Here is a 22283-nt window from a genome sequence, read left to right as displayed (position 1 = left end):
TCCTCAGAAGCATAAGCAAGAAGTTGGATCAGAAACAGTGGGGGAGGACCCAAACCAGCCCTTCCAATATGGGATGCCGATGCCACAGCATCACAGGTGATGGCTTAACCTGCTAGGCAGCAAAGTCGGCCCCTTCCATCCTGGATTTTTGGTGGGAGGTTGGGGAAAGGGTCATGGTTGGTCCCGGTCCTTATCTGTGATGGGGCCAGTTGAGAGCCCCACCCCTGCTGTCAGTCCCCATGAGATCTTGTAAATTTGCATTAGAGTCCTCTTAGAATCAGAACACCAGATAGTTGATTTGGAAGTAATCCTCAAACCAGTAGGGGAACAGAAGAATGAGACAGGGAAGAGAAGGAAGCTCAGAGAGTGGGTTATCTAGCAAGGAATTCTGTGGACAACTGGAGCTTAGTCTCACAGTGGAACTCTAGAAAACAGTGTCGAACATGTGTGCACCTCAGAGTCGTCCCACAGGAGAGACCAGGGAGCTGGGGTATTTAGACACCAATTCCCACCAGTCATTAGGCTGAGAATGCTGTGGGGGATGGCATTGTGGCACAGCAGGTTAAGCTACCACCTGCACTGCTGGCATCCCATGTGGGCACTGGTTTATGTCCCAGCAGCTCCACTTCTAATCCAGCTACCTGCTAGCAGCCTGGGAAAGCAGTGGAGGATGGCCCAAGTGCTTGGGCCCCTGGTACCCACATGGGGGACCCAGATGAAGTTCTTGGCTTTGTTCTGGCCATTGTGACCATTAGGGGAGTGAACCAGATAAAAGGCCTCTCAGTGTCACCCCCTCTCTTCCTGTAACTATGCCTTTCAAATAAATAATAAAAAATAATTAAAAATAAATAAATATAATAAATAATAAATAAATGTGTGGCATCAATTTTCAAGTACCTTGGTCTTAGACTTGTGTGCCGGCTTTTGCAAGCAGGGAAATCGCTCTGGCAGGTGGATGTCAGGCCTCAACCCACAACCCATGGGGCCAACTGCTGGCTCTGCTGCAAGGCCTATCTCTGTGTGTCCCCAAGTCCTGCTGCACCACCAAGGGGGACCAGAAACTCACAAGGCTATCCACAGCCTGCCCTATGCAGCCCAACTAGATGGGCACCCCCAAACTCCTCCACCTGTCTCAAATCTATCCAGAAAATGAGGATCAAATGCTGTCTGTTCTTAGATTTGACAAAACTGTCAGAGGATCAGAGATTTCCCAACCCACTGGCCCCAGGATAGGTCTGCAAGTCAAGGACAGGGCATTTTCTCAAAGGCCCACGTCATCTACATTTCCATCCCCTTCACCTTCTGCCCTCCCCCAGCCAGCCCCTCCCCCCCCTACCTCCTCACCTGCAGCTCTTCTTTCTGCTGACCTCCCTGTCCCCACATATATGCCCCTCCCTTCTCTGCAGTGAGCCTAGGAAGAACGCACGAGTATACGGTAAAGGCCACAGCACACGGGGTAATAGAAGGAAACCTCCCAACTGATCACCTTATCATGGAAGCCTGCACCCGGATACCCAGAATCCACAGCAAATATAGAATGTGTCATCATGATGTCCGTGCACAGCAAATAGAAAGAAATTCTCATTGAAAGCAAGCAAAAACGCTTGCATGAAGTAGACAGGGGCCTGACCTGGTCCGAAGGAAAAGTAAAATCTTAAACCAAGGAGGAGCAGGCAATGTCAGTCAAGACAGGAAGCACGGGGTTGGGGTGAGGGGGGTAGCTTGAGTCGGCTTCATCTCCCAGGGCCGGTGCCAGGGCACGGGGGCAAGGGGAGGGGGAGGGAGATAAATATCAAAGCCCTTGGACTGTTAGCCCAAGGAGGTTGGAATTCCCCAGAATGACAGCAGGGAAGAAGCCCCAGAATGTTCTAGAGCAAGAGTGACATGGTGATATGTCACAGGCCAGTGGGGAGACACGGAGAAATGAATGTGGAAATGACCTTTGCGTCAAAACTCTGGCTTCAAGGATATGAGGAGTAAAGAAGGGTGAGGAAAAGGGGTAGAAAGATGGGAAGCAAAGGGCGGGCCTTGTGGCACAGCGGATTAGGATGCCTCCTGTCATATCGGCACCTGCTGGGGAGCTGGTTCATGTCCCGGTTGCTCCATTTCCTGTTTTTTTTTTTTTTTTCTTTTAAAGATTTATTTATTTGAGATGCAGAGTTACAGATAGAGAGAGGGAGAGACAGAGAGAGAGGTCTTCTATCTGCTGGTTCACTTCCCAAGTGGCTGCAACAGTGAGAGCTGGGGCCGATCCAAAGCCAGGAGCCAAGAGCTTCTTCCAGGTCTCCCATGTGGGTACAGGGGCCCAAGCACTTGGGCTAGCCTCCGCTGCTTTCCCAGGCCATAGCAGAGAGCTGGATTGGAAGTGGAGCAGCTGGGACTCGAACCGGAGTCTATACGGGATGCTGGGGCTGCAGGTGGAAGCTTAACCTACCATGCCACAGCGCCGGCCCTGGCTGCTCCACTTCTGATCCAGCTCCCTGCTAATGTGCCTGGGAAAAGCAGCAGCAGATGACCCAAGTCCTTGGGCCCCTGCACCCACGTGGGAGACCAGGATGTCGCTCCAGGCTCCAGCACCAGCTGTTGCAGTCATTTGAGGAATGAACCAGAAGATAGAAGATGTCTCCCTCCCTCTCTCTCTCTCTCTCTCTCTCTCTGCCCCCGCCCCGTATCTATTATTCTGCCTTTTAAATAAATCAATCAATATGTGTGAGATAGAGAGAGGAGAGAAAGAGGCAGACAGGAGGTATGACAAAGAGGAACAGGAGGAACAGAAAAATTAGAAGAGTGAACAGAAAACAGGAGTTAGAATAAAAAGAAAATCAGAGAGCAACCAAGTCAGGGAGGTTTCTGGAGCTAGACTGCTTAGGGTCCCGCTGTTGACAACACCAAGCTCACAGAGACCGTCCCCCCACCCCCACCCCACCCCGCCAAGTGTGGGTGTGAACCCCACCACCACCACCACCAAACTTCACCCTGGGGGGTTGGGGGGAGATCAGGGGAAGCCCAGGCTCTTGGGAAAGGACAGCCAGGGAATGCGCAGGACTCAGGTCTGATTTTCCAAATGAATTCACCAGCCAAGCGGGGACTGACAGCCCCAGGGTGCCCCCAAGCAGAGAAATCGTCAGAGAGGCAGGTGAGAGCAGGTGCTAATTGCCGGGCGAAAGCTGACGCCACCCCAGCGAGGCCCTTGGCTTCCAAAGACCCAGTCGGCGTCGCCGGAGAAAACAGAAAGGCCCGAGTTTTCTGGTTGTTCGCACTCAGACACTGAAGCCTGAAAACTTCCAAACATCTGGTTTTTACCGCACAAAACCCCCACCGCGCATGCTGGGAAAGCCTTTAAGTAAGGCTCTGGCTCCATCTACAGCCGGAGGAGGGCTCGTCTGTGCTAGGTTTCTCTCCGAGCAACAGGCGCCCTGCAACTAATGCTAATATAGCCCTTCCCTCCTTGGGTGCTGTTTATTTAACGCACGCTTGGACCCACGCTGGAAGTTATTTATTTCAGACTGTGTCTACAAGAGCAGCTGTTCAGAATATACTAGAATCCTTTCAGCCAAAATTGGTTTGGAATTTCTATTTTAAACCACTGTTTGTTGTGAATTGAGTTAAATGTTTTTTTAATCCCCCCCTTTTTTTTCTATTTTAACAATAGAACAAATGAGAGCCCTTAAAAGATCAAGGTTTTGCATTTTCCTTCATTCATTCAACAAACATTTGCTTGGCCCCTCCTATGTTTCTGGTTCTGTGTTAAGCATACACACAAGGCAATGAATATCTCCCAACATTTACTCTTCAGAGAGTATTTTTGCTATTTCCTCTTGTTGAATGGAACATTTCCATATGGGTCAAAAAAAAAAAAAAAAGGGTGGGGGAGGGGAGGGATGAAGGCAACCAGTGAATTTAGAGTTTGGGACAGCTTGGAAGCATAGTAGAACATGGAATGCTTTGACTCATGCCAAAATGGAGGCTGGAAATCAGTCCCATAAGAGCCAGAAAGATTTTTGTCCTGGTCTGTTTTTTGCTCAGAAGTATAATTAGATTTTCCTAATGCAAAAAGCAATCCCTAATTTCAAGATAACTATGTGCTTTGTACAGAAAACTTGGAAAACAAGACAAACTCTAAGCCAGTCATAATCCTATTAACCAAAGATGACCATTGTCATCTGTTAACATGGCTCTGGGTAATTTTATGTTTATTTTTAAATTTTTAAAAATGTATTTATTTTGGGGCCAGCACTGTGGCTTGGTGGTTTAAGCATCTGCCTGCAATGCTGACATCCCACATGGGCACCAGTTCAAGTCCTGACTGCTTCACTTCCCATCCAGCTCCCTGCTGATGGCCTAGGAAAGCAGTGAAAGATGGCCCAAGTTCTTGGGTCTCTGCACCCACATGGGAGACCTGGAAGAAGCTTCTGGCTCCTGGCTTCAGATTGGCTCCAGCTCTGGCTGTTGTGGCCATTTGAGGAGTAAAGCAGCAGATGGAAGACTTCTCTGTCTCTCCCTCTCTCTGTAACTCTGCCTTTAAGTAAACAAATAAATCTTTTAAAAATGTATTTATTTCCATTTGCTTTGAAAGACATGGAGAGAGAGAGAGAGAGAGAGAGAGAGATTGATTTCTCATGTGCTGGTTCACTCCCCAAATGTCTGCAACAGCCAGGGATGGTCCAAGCAAAATCCAGGAGTCAGGAACTCCATCCAGATCTCCCACATAGGTGTCAGGGACCCCACTACTTGAATGATCGCCTGCTGTCTCACACGGTTAGCAGGAAGCTGAATTGGAAGTGGTGGAGCCAGGACTTGAACCAGGCACTCTGATATGGGATGCAGGCATCCAAACTGGCATGGTATCTGCTATGCCAAACAGCTGCCCCTAATTGCATCTTTATAAACATGGTTCTCTGTTTTCACTAAACCATGGGAGGCAAACATTCTCTGATGTCACTGCACATGCTTCTTGATTTGAATAACAGCAGAAAATACTATAACTTATACCATGTACGATTACTGATTTTTCTCAATTAAAAGTTTTTTTTTTTTTTTTTTTTTTGACAGGCAGAGTGGACAGTGAGAGAGAGAGACAGAGAGAAAGGTCTTCCTTTGCCGTTGGTTCACCCTCCAATGGCCGCCGCGGCCGGCGCACTGCGCTGATCTGATGGCAGGAGCCAAGTACTTATCCTGGTCTCCCATGGGGTGCAGGGCCCAAGCACTTGGGCCATCCTCCACTGCACTCCCTGGCCACAGCAGAGAGCTGGCCTGGAAGAGGGGCAACCGGGACAGAATCCAGCTCCCCGACCGGGACTAAAACCTGGTGTGCCGGTGCCGCAAGGCGGAGGATTAGCCTATTGAGCCGCGGCGCCGGCTCAATTAAAAGTTTTATACAGATGACATTCTTTAAGAGAAACCCTTAGCTGTGGAACTTCTGGGTCAAAGAGGGTGAGCACCTTCAAGGCACCTGAGACACATACAAACATTAAATTACCATCAGGGATCAACTTCCTAGAATTTCACATTCCATCTGAACTGAAATCTAACTTCGAGAACCCTGACAATTCATGGTTCCAGAAACCCCTCAACATAATGCTGAAGTGACATTCTTCAGTGTTCAGGGAGACTTGGGACAGCATCACAGTTGGAGATAGCCAGAGCTAGCTCCAAGTTTTTGTTTTTGTTTTTTTAAGATTATTTATTTATTCGAAAGAGAGTGAGAGAGAGAGAGAAAGAGACAGAAAGAAAATGAGAATCTTCCATCAGCTGGTCTTCTCCCCTGATGGTCACAACATCCAGGGCCTAGAACTCCAAGTAGGTCTCCCACGTGGGTAGCAGAGGCCCAAGCACTTGGTCCATTCTCTGCTGCCCTCCCAGATGTATTAGTAGGGAGCTGGATCTGAAGTGGAGCAGCCAGACTCAAATCAGCATCATAAGCAGGGGCTTCACCTGCTGCGTCACAACACCAGTCCCCAGTGTTTTTGATAAATTCTTGGCATCGTGGGTGATTTATACTGGGATTCCTCCATCAGGAAAAGCAGGAAGCAAGCCGTGTTTTGGGCCTGGAGCATTTTGTCAGCAGGGCGCCCCCAAGGACGTAGGAGACTCAGCACAACAGGATCACGTGGTCCATCTTCATCACCTGAACCCCTCCACTTGCCGTGAGGGGCATCACCCTGCTCTGCTTTGCCTTCTCCACATCCTGTCCTCAGTTTGTCCCCACAGATACTCCACCCTGACCTTCATGTCTTACAAGGTTGAGCTAAGCTCCTCTGGAGGTCTCGAACAGCAAAAGAGGCAGCCACAGCCCACCCTCAACCCCTCAACCCCACAGCAGATGCCCCAGGAAGTCCCTCACAGAAAATGGTGCTGTATTTGCACATAACCTTTGCACTTTTCCTGCACATCATGGATCACCTCTGGAGGACTTCTAGTACTTAGTGCAAGGTGAATCACTGTTGTACTATTCTGCTTAGGGAACGAGACAGGAAAGATGTCTGTACATGTTCAGTACAGATGCAGTTTTTTTTTTTTTTCCCCAAAGTAATTTCGCCCTGTGGTTGGTTGAATCCACGGATGCAGAGCCCGGATGGGGAGGCCCGGTTGGCCTTTGAAAAATCCCTGCTCCCTCTCAGGTATGAAGTGTGATCCAAGGACTTGGTCCATTGGCTCAGGGTGGGGCTCAGTGGTCCTTTTTCCTGTGGAAGGGAACATTTTCCCATTATGCCTTCAGTCTCTGGGTTCATAGAGTTGTGGGAAGAACTGGAGAATAGTGAACAGTGGATCTTACAGGAGTTAAGGTTTCCGGTTGCTCCTCTTCCTGTCCAGCTCTCTGCTATGGCCCGGGAGTGCAGTGGAGGATGGCCTAGGTGCTTGGGCCCTGCACCCACATGGGAAACTAGGAGAAGCACCTGGCTCCTGGCTTCGGATCAGCGCAGTGCGCCAGCTGTAGCACGCCGGCTGCAGCGGCCATTGTGAGGTGAACCAACGGCAAAAGGAAGACCTTTCTCTCTGTCTCTCTCTCTCACTGTCCACTCTGCCTGTCCAAAAAAAAAAAAAAAGAGTTAAGGTTGTGGGCAGGCGCTGTGGCTCGCTTAATTAATCCTCCACCTGTGGCACCGGCATCCCATATGGGTGCCAGGTTCTAATCCTGATTGCTCCTCTTCCAGTCCAGCTCTCTGCTGTGGCCCGGGAGGCCAGTGGAGGATGGCCCAAATGTTTGGGCCCCTGCACCTGCATGGGAGACCAGGAAGAAGCTCCTGGCTCCTAGCTTCAGATAGGCGCAGTGCCAGCTGTAGCGTCCATTTGGGGAATGAACCAATGGAAAGAAGACCTTTCTTTCTGTCTCTCTGTCTATAACTCTACCTGTAAAGTAAAAAAAAAGTTAAGGCTGTGCAGCACAGGTCACCAGGAAGAGCAAGGGGGAGGAAACAGCTTTAGGTGAAAAAGAGAAATTGAATTTTGTCTCTTTGGCAATCTCTCAACAGCCACACACGAATAAAACAAATGTAGCAGAGAATTCCAGAGCGCTAGTACCTGATGTAAGGAACCGGGTGGGAGCTGAGGCAAAGACAAGGGTTGCCCAAGGTCAAGGTTGTGACCTTGGAAACCAGGAAGACCCCCAAAGGGGTCGGGGACGGGTGTCCTGGAGGCCACAGAGCCTTTTGAAGAGGCAGCTCCCGGCCGCCTGGCGAGGGCATTACAGAAGGCAGGTGAAACCAGGCCTCATTCTTTTCTCTGATTCATAGTTCTGCAGGCTGAAACCTCTTCAGAGGAGGAGACGAAGTGCTGGCTTCCAACCCACAGTTCTTGCCCTGGCAGGGGGAGCCGGGCGTGGCCCCACGGCTCCTCTGTGCTCACTGACTGTTCTCATCCCATCGGCCTCCTTGCAGTTCCCAAGGAATGCACCTGCGTGGTGCTAGGGGCGCAGATGGATGTCCGGGGGTTCCTACGGGTCCCACATTTTCCCTGTGACACTGGCAAGGCTTGAGGCAGGGAGAATCTCCTGTTCACAGATGGACAGCCCAGGGCAGAAGTGACCACCACCCCCGCCCTTTAGGGGTCCATGGCGGGACCCGGGTGTGCCCTACAAAACAGGAAGTCCTGCCTACACCATCAGTGACAGCTTCCGCAGTCAGAAACCTTCCACCTGCCGGTCCCTCAATCACGGAATCTTTCCGTGAATCTGAGCGTGGCAATAAAACATTTTGAAGGCCGGCATCTCAGTAGGTCCAAGTATAGGGACACAGCTGAGCGCTTTTCTGGGCTATGATTGGAAGGTTAAGAGCTGTGTCTTAGCTCCCATCCTCCGTCACCACCTTCTTCTCAGGTGACAGGAGACATTCACAATATTTGCCAAACTTGTCTGATGATGCCAAAAACTACCTGGAACATTTATTAAAATACAAACTCCCAGATGTGACCCTGGGTGCCCTGGGTCAGCAGTGGTAGGGGGGCCTGTGCACCTGTGGTTTGAAAAAGTTCCCAGCTGATTCTCTTGCTTGGGAGGGTGATCCAGCCAGTGTGGGAAGCGCTGAGTGAACCACTGGGAAACCCTGCAGTATTTCAGAAGCCACCAGCCCTGAACTCTCAGAGACGCACTTGGCGTCCTGCTCGTTACCGACTGCGGTTGCCAATGTTGCTAATAAAACTTGAGATTGTCCTCTTAAACTTGAATTTCAGGTAAACAGGAAATGAGGTTTTTTTAGAACTTACATACTACAGAATTAATTTTTTTTTAATTTTTTTTGACAGGCAGAGTGGACAGTGAGAGAGAGAGACAGACAGAAAGGTCTTCCTTTTGCCGTTGGTTCACCCTCCAATGGCCACTGTGGCCAGCACATCACGCTTATCTGAAGGCAGGAGCAAGGTGCTTGTCCTGGTCTCCCATGCGGGTGCAGGGCCCAAGCACCTGGGCCATCCTCCACTGCACTCCCTGGCCACAGCAGAGAGCTGGACTGGAAGAGGGGCAACCAGGACAGAATCCGGCACCCCGACCAGGACTAGAACCCGGTGTGCCGGCGCCGCAGGCGGAGGATTAGCCTAGTGAGCCATGGCGCCGGCCCAGAATTAGTTTTCATCTGGCAGTCCTGCCAAATGTTCCGTACTGCACTTATTATAAAAAATGGAAAAGTGAAAAAAAGTCTAATCGTCAGGAAAAGAAAGCATGCCGATGATGGAAGCTCATCCATTTGCAATGTCTGCCTCCAAGCTTCTTTGCATCTCTTATTTGGTCAGCCCCAGCCTCTGGCTCTTCATCCTTGCAATAACAACAAAGCTCCTGTTGCTAAAAAATACAAAGACACTTCCTTTCAATAAAAATTAGAAAAAAAAAAGATTTTCCAGCAGAAGAACAGCATTCAGCTTGTTCATTTCTAATGACACAACGAAGCAGGTGTAAGTATGAATGCTGTCCACCTGCCGATGCAATTGTTGGTTCCAAAATAATGCAGGGTTTTTTTTTTTAAAGCAATATAGTTTTTTCCTCTCATGGATCCACTCAGCTCCACAGTGCAAAGTTTCCTCTGCCAGGTGAGACATGACACCAGGTTAAGGGTTCCTCCCTACACACATCTGCACTGCCTCTTCACCATAGCACCCATTTGGAAATCCCATAGTCAGCTCTAACACAGACCTCCGCCAAGGTGAGGAGGAGGGAAAACGTGGGTGAATATGAAAATCCGAAGGACTGTATGGTCTAAGAATGAAATGTTTTCTAAATCAAATTAAGCTACAAGGTGGAAATTGAGGAGGGAGTCCTCACGGTGACTTCTAAATGAAAATGAAATGTCGGTTAGTCAGTTACAGAGGTGCAATGATAGCATGTGGCAGGCTTGTGTCCCATTAATTTCAAACATAGATTTTTATGTGAAGCTATTTGATTATAATTTGATTATCTGACCCTGTAATTAAAGTTTATTGCCAATTTGGAAGCTTACATGTAAAATGAACTGGTTTTCTCCAAAGCAATATACAATCTTTTGGACTCATTGACTTCTGGTTTTGCATTTAAATGGAAAAGTCAGTTATAACGTGACAAACAGGTTGGGGTTTTGATCATTAATCCTGCTAAAGCAATATTCATAAATTCAATTCTGAATCAGTTGGAATACTTTTCTTTTATTAGTTTCTGTGTTATTAAATGAGATTGTTTCTGACTAATATATTTCTGGACTCAAACCGTAGCTCCGAGCTGTTATTCAAATCAAATAACATGCCCCGTACTTGTGCCTCACACTAATAAATGCCAACTTGTGATACATTTGCAAGAGACTGGCAGCAATATTAAAGGCGGCAATGATGCCACGGAGGTCTGGGAAGGAGCTGCTGCTTCTAAGGGCTCACATCTGTCATTCTTCTTTAAAAAAAAAAAAAAAAAACACCCTCCAGAGCTTTTTAGTCTGAAAGCCAAAAGTGCGCTTTAGTTCAGAGAAACATAATTTGCTAGCACTTACATGGTCAAGACTCTGAAATTAGAAACCTCCTGGCGTTAGCATCCTGAGTAAGAGAAGCAGCAACAGAATCAAAGTTAGAAGGGAGACGTGCGCTTGGCTTGGGAAAGGAAATGGGTCTGTGTCTCCAACAGTCCCATGAGGAGGACAGATCATATTGCTCTTGAAGTTTTTTTTTAAAAAAGGAGAGGGGCCTCCAGGTGTGGCTTATGCCCGCCCTTCCTCCCTGCTTCGAGAAGCAAATGGCCTGAAACGTAACCTACAAGGGCCAGGCGGCTTCCAATGTCTTACTTTTTGAACTTCAATTTCTGGGTTCAGGTACACTTGGCCTACAATAACCTGTGTGTATTTAAAGTCTAATATCGTTCCTAAATAAGCACAAGTTTTCACTGTTTGGGGCAATTTTTCTCTGCCCACCAAGGATTATGCACCAGACCGAAACGTCAATTTGTCTTTCCTCTCCTGTTTACTGAGACCCCACGGCTTTTCCATCCACAGTTGGCTTGAGGGATCCAGGATGGGTGTGGCCTGCTTCCCTCCTAGTCACACAATCGCTGGGAGCAGGAACTGCCCCTCTTGGCTCAGAAGGCAATTGTTCAAGCTCATTTGTAGAATTCCAAATTTTCCATCCACTCTCTGCTCATAAGGCCCCTCCCCCATCCACCTGGCCTGAGAAAGGCCTGCTGTCCTGCCCTCAGCTTGCATCCTAGGCTCCAGCGCCTCTGAGTCACCCAGGTGCTGCACCCGGCAGCCACTAGGTGTGGAGACTCTGCACAGGCGATGCCGAGCCCGAGAGCACCCCCACCCCCCAGGCCCGCCCCGCACGGCTGAAGCAGGTGCTGCCTGTTCTTGTGAACACGAGGCAGGCGCCTCTTCTGAGCATGCGCTGAATGCCTGCCGCGCCCTCTTTTAGGCCATTTGCATCATCATCCCGCCTCCTCCTCCCAGCTGTCTCCCCAGGCTCAACATTCTCTGGTTAGAACGAAGGAAACCAGGACGGAGAGCTGGTTAGCTCCATCCCTTTGACTGTGCAGGCTTATCTGGACAACCAAAGGAGAAGAGGGCTTCCTGGAGGAGGCTGTACCACAGCTGCAGGAGGTACGTGAGACGGAGGACACTGGGGCACAGATCATGCACTTATCAGCCACTCTCCAGGGAGCTTTAGTTGGATTTTACCCCTGAAAGGTCCAGACTCTACCCTTTAGGCTCGGGATGGAGGTCTCAGGGCTTTGGCAGGCCCAGGCGGGAGATGGCTGGCTTTGTCTTTGGAAATGGGTCACCTGCTTTGCATGGTGCCAGCTGGTGGCAAGTGTTGACACCTTTCGACTGCTAATGCTCGGGCCTCATTGCTGCCTGGTTCCAGGGAGACCCAGGCTGAGCCTCTCCCAGCTGCTTGCATCTGTGGCAGGTACCCCTCCTCCCCCCTCCCCAATTAGGCTAAAAAGGAGTGACATACTTCGTGTGGAGCTCAGAGGTTGTGGGGGGCTGTCACTGGTGTTGCCTAGCGGTGGATCCGTGCTGCTGCTTCTCATTCGCCTGGGAGAAGAGGGGAGATGGGGCCCACAGGGTCTCAGCCCTGCCTGCTCACTGGCACCACAGGGGAGCTCTTACAGTCAGCATTTGACCCTTCTCAGCATGGGTAGAAAATGGGCCTGTTGGATGGCCGTGACTTTGCTTAGCAAACATGTTGACCCACCCGCCATTGTGTGTCTACACTGTGGAAGGCTTTGCATGACTCTATACCCCGCCTTTAAGAGCATAATTCACGCATCATGAGATCCACCAGGTTCAGGTGTGTAGGTCAGGGGCTTGGGGGATACACGCCATCCCCGCTGTCTGATGCTATGGCATCTTCATCACCCCAGCATACACCCTGCCTTTTGAGTCAAGGCAGACACGCCGCTCTCGGCAAGGATGGTCATGACAGTGGTGCGGGTAGATGCTCTCGAGTGCTTCCCCTGTATCAGCCACTGTGCTTCATCCTCCCTTCACTGAGGGGACCTAGGTGCAGGGAGACTGACCAGCCAGGCACAGGATTTGATCCTAGGTGGGTGTGCCCCTCCACCGGGGCGGAAGTCTGCTCTCTTGAAGTATGGAAAGTTCTCCCACTGCCTAGACAGGCCCATTGTAGCTGACTTTTTTTTTTTTTAATTATTATTCATTGTCCTTGCTTTTTTTTTTTTTTAATTGCGGTAAAATGCACATGACATACAACTTACCATTTCAATCACTTTGAAGAGCCCACTCAGTGGCAGTAAGTATGCTTGCAAGGCCAGCAAGCATCGCCCTTTTCCAGAAATTGTCCCAAACTGAACCTCTGTTCCCCGGGGAACCCTAACTTCCCCGTGCCCCCAGTAGCCAGTTCTATTTTTTTTTTTTTTTTTGGTGAATTTGCTTATTCTAAGTACCCTTATAAGTGGGATTGTACGATATTTTTTGTGTGTTTGGTTTATTTCGTTGAATATAATTTCAAGAATCACCTGTTTTGCATGTATCAAAATTGCATTCCTTTCTGTGGCTAGTTGTATGTATGGAGCACATTCTGTTTATCCACCCGTGATTTGTGGACGCTAGGGTGGTTTTCATTTATTGGCTGTCGTGTGCGGGTGCATGTACTTGCTTGAGAACATGTTTTTGGTTCTTTTGGAATCTTGACGATCTACCTAGGAGCAGAATTGTGAGGTCTACTGGTAAGCGGGTGTTTACCTTTTAGACAAATCGCCATTCTGCTTTCCACCGGGGCTGCACTGTTTGATGTTCCCACCAGCAATACACAAGGGTTCTCGTTTCTCCACATCCTTGCCGTCACCTGCTGTTTCTTGTTTTTTTGATCACAGCCATTTTGCTGGCTATGAAATGCCGTCTCATGGTTCTGCTGTCTTTCCCCAGTGAACAACGATGCAGAGCGGGTAGCTTTTCATGTAGCTGACTTACTTTCAGTGGTCACAGGTGTGTGTGGTGTGGGACAAGGAGCTCCCTGGTATGAGGAGGGCAGATTCGGTAATCAGCAAAGGCATTCATTGGAGCAAGTGTGCCTCTCTGTGCACAAATATTCTGACCCAGCATTCTCGGGCATGGCTATTAGAGTCACCTGGGGAATCTGAGAACTGTGGAGGGCTGTCCCCACAGAACGTCAGATGTGAGTGGTGCAGCTGGGCCCAACATCGCTGGTTTCCGGAGCCCCCAGGTGGTTCTCGTGTGTAGCTGGTCCCAAGCATCAGTGATGTCTTCACCCACAGCCGCCCAGGTTTGGGCAGAGCTGGTTTCCAAAGCTTCTTGCCGTGTTGTTGTAACTGCTTTGTTGAGGAAATTCACATACCACTTCACCCATTTAAATGTGCCATTCAGGGGTGGGTATTTGATGTAGAGATGCTGCTTGGAATGCCAGCATCCTGTCTCGGAGTGCCTGGGTTCAAGTCTTGGTTCCATTCTCAATTCCAGCTTCCTGCTGATGTGCACTGAGAGGCAACAGGTGATGGCTCCAGTGGCTGGGTCCCTGCCACCCACATGGGAGACCCGGATCCTGGTTTTGGCCTGGCCCAGTCCTGGGTGTTGCAGGCATTTGCAGAGTGAACCAGTGGATAAGAGATCTCTATTTCTGTCTCTTTGCCTTTCATATAAGGAAAACACATAAAAATTATAAATATACCCATTTTTTTTTACAGGCAGAGTTAGAGACAGAAAGGTCTTCCATTGGTTCACCCCCCAAATGGTCACCATGGCTGGTGCGCTGCGCCAAGCCAAAGCCAGGAGCCAGGTGCTTCCTCCTGGTCTCCCATGCCGCTGCAGGGCCCAAGCACTTGGACCATCCTCCACTGCCCTCCCAGGCCACAGCAGAGAGCTGTCCTGGAAGAGAAGCAACTGGGACTAGAACCCAGCACCCATATGGGATGCCAGTGCCGCAGGCGGAGGATTAGCCAAGTGAGCCACGGTGCCGGACCCTAAACATAGTGTTTTTCAACCACAGTCAGTTTTGGAATGTTTTCCACACTAAAAAAGGAAATCTCACACCCTTTAGCCATCAGCCCCAATCCTACCCTCCTCTCAGTCCTTGGCAACCATTCATCTGCATTCTCGTTGTATGGATTTGCCTATCCTGAATGTCTTTTCCAGCTGTGTTGAGATAGAAAGGATCTTCAAAAAGTTCGTGGAAAATGTTTAATGAAAAATTCCGGTGTGTGTTTTCAAAGATTTTTTTTTTGCGCCACATTTTTAAATTCCATTTTTCCAAAAACTTTTTGAAGTATCCTTGTGTAACTGTGTCCTTAAGGTGCCCAACATGTTTTGGTGTACATCGACATTGTGATTGTATCACAGACAAATTGCTGGACGGCTCACGTAAACAGAACCAGGGGCTATGTGATCGGCCGTACCTCACTTCTCCACCACTGACTCGTAACTCACAGGAGAGCGAGGGGGCCTTCTGTTCATCGACCCATCAGCTGCTGGGCGCTCGGTTGTTTCCACTTCCTGGCTCTTGTGAACAGAGCTGCTGTCCAGCCTCACCACCAAGTCTTCTGTGGGTCTTCAGGCCCTCCCAGGCGCCATCATACTCTGGTCCCATGACAGGCGCGGGTCAGCTAGAATTTTTTTTCCCACAAAAACCACCACCATCTTGGAACCCTTAAGCTGCATGTCTTTGTTTTCTAGCCTCAGACCCACTTGGAGACCAGAACTCTCTCTAAATGTCGTCTCCAAATGGTATTGAACTTAAGCCCAAACCCTCCTTTGGTGTTCTCCTTTTCCTGTCTTTAGAATCCCAGATAAAGCTCATTAATTGAGAGCCAGTAGTAACGTGTTCTAAAATATATTGCATGCTCACTTCGACATGTCTCCAAGTGTGGAAGGCGCACAAGTACATAATGAGAAATGATATTAGGTAGCACATGGAGTTGGCATTAAATAACACTGAATCACCAAAGGACAAAGGTATTCCCTTTTCAATTATCTTTGAAGCCTTCGGATAAAGCAGGGAGAGCGTCTCAGTTTGGTGCTAATAGGTCTTTAACACCTCTCTTCCATCATACTGCCTTTAAAAAAAAAAAAAGGCAAATTTCCAACTGCAATAATTGAACCAGAAATTGCCAACATTGTTTTGCGTTCCTCGTATGTATTTTTCTTGGCTCCTGATTGACTCCCTCCCCCCATTTTCCATTGTGATGTAACGTTTACTTTTAAAATAAACAGTGCAATTTTTAAAAAATGAGTTTATCTGAAAGTAAAGATAGGATAAACAGTAGAGCAGGTGGCCGGCAGATGTGCAGGTGGGATCCAAACAACCCTGGGAAAAACGTGGACGAGCTGTAGGGGCTGGGGAATCCCCAGCTTGTCTCAGAAGAAGCAGTGCGGCATTAAATCACAAGAGGATGGCTAAGAATTTACAGTCAGAAGGACCTTAGAGATTGGGTCCTGGCCCCAGCTTTTGCAGGAGGAGGAAGCTGAGGCTCTCAAGGGTTGGGGGGCCAGAGTCATGTGGGTGTCACTGGGGGAATTAGTGCTGGGGGCCATGACCATATCAGAGCCCTCTCATTGCATATCACAGCTTGTGCTATGTCATAGGGCATGTCTCTTCTCCCAGCTGACTCAATAAAACAGTACATTTTGCTTCCAGTAATGTGAATAATGAGTTCTGTGAATCCCACGGCTGTGTCTGTTCAACTCTGCAAAGCTCTAGGGGGGAGGCTCATTGGTGAACAATCCCAGAACTTTCCTTGCTGCTAGCACCATAGCTGCAGCTTCTGCACGAAGTTTCCTTGCAGCTCCACAGAAGGCCTGTGCCTCGCTGCCCCTCCTGAGTTTGGCAATAGTCTGGCTGTGCAGCACACTGGTAGGTGACCAACAGGAAGTCTGGCTTTAGCACTTGGCCTAATGCATTTGAAGTTTGCCCGTGCTCTTGCAGGATGGGTGGTTCCTTTTCATTTCTGACGCGTCTGCCTTCCACGGTTGTATCATATTTTGTCCACTCGCTCACCAGCTGAGGAACACTTGACTGCCCCCCCACAACCCGGTCTTTGGACAATTGTGAATAAAGCTATGGAGTACAGCGACATTTCACTTCTGACTTCTCCTAACATAAAGTTGGTATTTCTCACTGACCCTTGAGGTCTTGCAAGTTGGCTCCTGCCCTGGCCACTCCCACCTCTTCATGGTGGGGGAGGGGGGTGTTCCCTGTCCCCTTGCTGCTCACCTACTCCGTGCATAGGCCAAGCAGTCCCCTTTGCCCTTTCCCCTTAGCTCCTCCCAGATCCGACACCTCCTCCTTGGGGGCCTCCCTGACATCTCTACCCACAACCCTCCTCCCCATTCAGAAGTCTCTTTCCCCCTTGCTCTGTGTATTCCTTCATAGTATTGACCATGATCTGTGATTTTTTTTTTGCTTGCTTTCCTCCTTCCTTCCCTCCTTCCTTCCTTTTTTTTCTGGGAGGGAATAAACATATGTTCTGGCATTTCACAGAATGGGATAAATGAATGAATGAGTAACTAGATTGAGAAAGCAGCTTAGGTTTAACTTCCCTAAGTCTCGAGTACCAGGTGATGATTTGCACCCTGCTTAGGCGATGGGAAAAGAGTAGAAAATGGTACCATGGGAAAATGGTCTGTTCATTCAAAATAGTTTTGGTTCCAGTGGGTCATAAAGCAAGGGTGAGTGTCCAGATTTCTCATCTGTTAACCAAAGAGCACAGGGAAATGGCAGTTAACATTTAAGATCTGATTGCTTTGTTAGCCCTTGAAATTTCATAATTTAGAGACCTATTCAAAAAAAAAAAAAGAGGCTTGTTTATTTTCCCCTCAGACTAGTATTCAAAATACTAGTGAGGGAAGATGCCATTGAGCCTCTCCTGGGGTAGAGGCCACCAGATGCGTTGCTGGGTGTGTGTGTGTCTGTGACTAGCAGGGATGCGCTGTGTGGAAGACAGAACGTAATCTCCAGCTGTGACGCCGGGAGCCACACACTTAGAAGGCCCTGAAAGACTCCTGGAACAACAGCAGAAGTGATAGTTTTATTAAAAGATTAACAGACAAATCAGAAGTCACTTAATTCGTCTCTCAGGGTTCTGCCTGTGAACAAATTCATAAAAGAACACATGAAAGGTGTTTGGAAGGTCTTGAATGGAATGTGACAGGATAAAGATGCCAACTGCAATGCTATTCCCTGGAACCCGTTAGATACTGTCAAGACACGGAGTAAGCTTGGCCCTTCTCCCACGTTCGGTCCACACTCGTTTATTCCACGTTCTTTGTCAAGCCCCTGCCAGGACCCCTGGACGTTGCCTGGACAGGGGAGGAGCTGTGGTCTTCTATCCGTTGGTTCACTCCCCAGTTGGCCGCAATGGTTGGAGCTGCCCCAATCTGAAGTCAGGAGCTTCTTCTGGGAATCCCACGTGGGCACAGGGGCCCAAGGACTCGGGCCATAGCAGAGAGCTGGATCGCAAGTGGAGCAGCCAGGTCTCGAACTGGCGTCCATATGGAATGCCGGTGCCTCAGGTCAGGGCATTAACCCCCTGCACCACTGCACCGGACCCCCTCTGAGCCTTTTGATCTGGCTTGGTCGCAACCTCAGATTGGCTCATCAGAAGTGCTTGGTGTCTGTTGCCACTGATGCATGGCTGACTAGGGGGTGGGGCGGGGGGGGGGGGCAGCAAAGCCGTCTCTTAACTGATATGCAGCAGGAGAAGTATTTGGGGGAAAATACATGAATTCCTTTTTTCTCCCTTTGGCCTTTCTGAAAGTGACCTTCTCCCGCATTGGCCAGAGCTGTCACTCTCCCTTGGGAGAAGGGAGAAGTTCCCACTATTTACAGATGGGGTGGGGGTGGGGACAAACTGTTCCTAATCTCCAAAATGGGCTTTGGCATGGCGAGCCAGACTCCTCAGTCATGAAGACTTTCTCAAGTTTTGTTTGTATTCCCTCGGCGGGCCCCCCCAGAGCCAGGCCCGGCAGCCTCTCCCTGCATTGTGTCCCTTGGGATATGGGCCTTGTTGCTCTGTGATGGCGCGTGATGCCATATGTTAGCCTTTGCACATGGCCCACAGGACGCCGGAATACAGGCATTGTCAAACTGTTCCTGGCAAAGGTGGATTATGGGAAAACTATGCACAGATTTCAAAAATCTTTTGCACCAAAATGTCTTTTAATTCAATTTGCTAAGAACTTTTTGAAGTATGCTCATTCATGTATGTACACACACCAAAAACCAAATTTTGGAAAATAATTCCTAGTCCTGTTGTATGTAGCATTTTCTCATTTCAAAAGTTCTGCTTTGGTTTTTATGAACGCCTATCACGACACAAGGACCTTATTTTCTCCCCCGGAGATGAGTTGTGATTTATCTTTGGAAGAATGCTGCATGAGAGACATGGCCTTGGCAATGTGGCAGGGGACAGCAGGAGACAGAGATGGCGATGGGGAAGGTGGCAGTGGGGACCAATGTCCTGACTGCCTGCTCTGTGGCTTGGCCTGGGGAAAGAGAAGTGTCAGAAAAGGCTGGGGGAGGCCAGAGAGAGGGAGAGAGATCGCTGCCACAACCTCCCTGAAGACCCTGGAAAGAGACCCCTGCCTCCACTCCCGCCTGAATGAGGCCATGGACTCCTGGGACAAGGGGGTGGCCTGATCTGAAGGGGAGGGCACAGCTGTTCTGAGCTGCTCTCTGCTCCCTGGAGGTGGGGAGGCAACCCAGGGGCTTCCTCCTCCAGGGGGCTAAGGCACAGCAGAAGACAAGGGAGGCCCACCTGGGCCGAGAGGCTGGGACAGGGACGGGGCGGTGTGCAGTGGGCAGCGTTTTCCTGCGGATGGTGAGGCTGCAGGAGACCAGGTCAGGAGTCTTCCAGCTCAGAATTCTGCAGGGTGGCCAGGGGCACCCTCAGAGGGACCCGGGCCCTGAAGTCATGCCCTGCTCAGGTGCCACGCTGGAGGGCCGCCGACTGGACAGGTGGAAGGTGGAGGAGTCGGAGCACCTGCGTTATTCTCCCCAAAGTGACAGAAAGTTACCCAGAGAATCATGTTAGTTTGGTCTCAATCTCGCCTTTTCTCCCCTCTGACTCTCCATGGAATTGGAGTTTGTGAGGACTCGATCCATCCTGGGGGGAAAAGCCACATGTCTACACAGCAGCCCGGCAACGTGGCGGAGGTGAAGTCCCCCACATCCGAGTCCTGAGTCAGCCCTGGGGGCTGAGCCCTCGTTCACGGCCCTGGGCACTTCCCACAGTGTGAACGCTCCCACCATGGCCAATTTCCGGCTCAGTTAGGTCACTGAATGTGGCCGTCTTCATTCTGGAAGCACAGTGGGCTTTGGCATGCCTGGGCAAGCCCACCCCGGTCCTCGGGCTCTCAGTACCCACAGCAGTAGCAGACCAGGCTTGTGAATCGGCCTGTGTGGCCAAGGGCCAGGTCAACTTTGCAGTAGTGCGAAGTCCCCTGTCTGGAGACCAGTTGTTCTGACAGTGGGAACAGCCCGCCCCCTGCCACACGTGCTCAGCACCTGGACGCAGACACTCGGGCCTCCTTTGCACAAGGCACCCTCCCACCCTACCAGGACACTCCGTGGCTCTGACAGAATCAGAGCAAACCACCCCCTGGAGGGAGCTCCGGAGGTCATCACGGCCGGCCCCCTGCCTCCAGGCAGGCCTCCCCCTAAATCGTCCTAGACAGAGCCGTCCTCGAGCCGGGCCCTTTGCTCTGAGCGCCCCGAGCAGCCACAGAAAGTTTTGTGCTGACTCTGTGGAGCCACGGGGGTGGCAGCGCGCAATCCGCCAGCTCATAAGGGAGTCATTAGTGGGACGCAGCCGGGGACGAGGGCCCGAAGGCCTGTGGCAATTAAACACCTTTCCCAGCTCAGCACCAGCTGTCTCAGATGCAGCCACCCTCCAGGTAGCCCTTTAATTGTCCCCAGAGAAGGCCGGTGGGTGAGGGGCCACCCAAGCTAACGGAAGTCGGCAAGCCTCCCAAATAAAATAATTTTTTTTCAGAGTATTCAAATATTTCTCACTCACTTTCCAGATTCTGTTATTGGCATAAAGGTTGAAGCTCAGGCAGCTTAACTGTTATGTGGAATGACCTTTAGTTTTAATATTAATATATTATCACAAAGTCTGTGTGAATCATGAATGCAATTTTGGTATTCATAGAAAATGCCACATGCTGAACCCATTGCAACTTTTTTCCCCCCTCTCTTCCTCCAGTAGCTTGTGCATGGGATGAATTAATATGCGTGGCATTCCTCTCCCCTTTATTTACTCAGAGAGGGTGGCCAGGCAACTTTATCAAGAGTAACATTATCAAGAGCTTTTCTGCAGGCTTCTTTATCATAGTCCCAGCCGCGCCTGCTCCACACTTGTCAGTGTCAATCAAATCGTAATAATACGCAGATGATTTGCTCATTTGGTTTAATAAAATCTTTCTGCTTATTTGCGCTGCCTCCATTACACCACATAATTGCTGTGCCGCGGAGGTGAAAGGCAGCCAGTTGCCTGGGGGATAACAGGAGACGATTGCTATATGAAGGATTTGTTTCTTTGCCTCTGTCTCTCCCCAGTCACTCATATTCCTAAAATTAATATTGTATTTGAATCCAGCCCTGCTATTCTTATGCAGGCTAACATTGTTATTACTTATTATTTGGATGTGAAGTCATTTATTTTTAGTTTTATGTCCAAGCTGTCAAGCTAAATTTCATTGTGAACTGCCACATACAATTTTTAACTGCCATTTAAGACGAGATTCAAACTCTAAATTATGGAGTGAGCTTGTTCAAAGGGCCGGCCTGACAGGGGGTGCAGCGGGAAGCCCCGGTGCCCCCTGGAAATCAAAGGGGCCCCCCGGTGACTGTCTCTGTGGAACGCTAAGCTTACGGCCCGGCCGGCTGGCCGGCGTACTCCATCAGCTTGATGGTGGCCGGACACTCCGGCTGGCGTGCAGAGTAAGAGGGCCGTGCAGCTGGCCAGGAGCCCGGGGCTGTGCTCAGTCCTCTTGACACCTGCACGTGCACATGTGCTGCTTCTTGGAGCCGAGCAGCTGGGAGGCAGGTGCGGGCCTGACTGACCGGCCGAGGCAGCCTCACGGAGGGGTTTGTGCTGGCCTGCAGGAGTGGGAAAACCCAGCCGGCCTGAAGTCACGGGAGGACTGCACGTCCAGCCTGGGACTGCCACTGTGTTGCCCTGATCTGGAGGCAGGGGCCGGCAGGGTGTGGCTGGGGAGAAACTACAGTTAACTTCCAAGCTGTCAATGGCTGTGCTTGGGTGATTCCCACCAAGACCTGCTCTTCACGGAGCATGGATTGGCGCTGGGCAGCGGGGAGGGTGACGTGAGATGCTCTCTTAACAATCTCAGCCATGAGCCCAGGGCCAGCCCCATACTTGTTCACGTCTGGTCGAACAGGTAGGAGCCAACTCTCACCAGCAGTCCCATAGCAACCATCTCCCTACAGGTCTATAGAGACCCTCTGGGGTGAGGGTCGTGCTTGCCCTGTTGCTGAAGACAGAAGCGCTGAGACTTGAGGAGGCCAAGAGGACGAAGGCTCTGGAAGCTGCTGGTCCAGCCCGACATCGTGTGGAGGGCACAGCGTGGCCAGGAGGAGCCCAGAGAGCAAGCAGACGCTGGGAGGAGGAGGCAGCTGCTGCCACTAGGGACTCGTCACCAGCTTGCCTGCCACCTGAGGACCCAGGCTTTCCTTATCCAAGGAGGTCAGCCTCACGCCAAGCCCGAGGAGAGCTTGTGTCATCGCCCTGGTCGGGCGGTTTGGAACTCCAAAGTGCTTTCTGTGTCCTCCGGTAAAGTCTCAGGGCAGGCTTTTAGTGCAGCCATTCAGACACTGCTCAGTGTGCAGCATCTCACATCTGAGAGCCTGGGTTC

General features: G+C 50.2%; 1 protein-coding gene across 1 annotated transcript in view; it reads left to right on the top strand.

Annotated features, from left to right (window-relative positions):
- Positions 1 to 11415: 11415 nt before the first annotated feature.
- Positions 11416 to 22283, top strand: part of AKTIP (AKT interacting protein) — a 47395-nt gene continuing 36527 nt past the window's right edge. The window contains exon 1 of the mRNA XM_089320043.1: positions 11416 to 11534. The gene's annotated coding sequence lies outside the window, so the exon portion shown is untranslated. The remainder of the gene's footprint in view (positions 11535 to 22283) is intronic.

Source organism: Oryctolagus cuniculus, chromosome 18 (assembly GCF_051225735.1).
Source record: "Oryctolagus cuniculus isolate XC-2025 breed Fujian yellow rabbit chromosome 18, ASM5122573v1, whole genome shotgun sequence".
Taxonomy (NCBI): domain Eukaryota; kingdom Metazoa; phylum Chordata; class Mammalia; order Lagomorpha; family Leporidae; genus Oryctolagus; species Oryctolagus cuniculus.
This window is presented reverse-complemented; position numbering and strand designations above follow the sequence as displayed.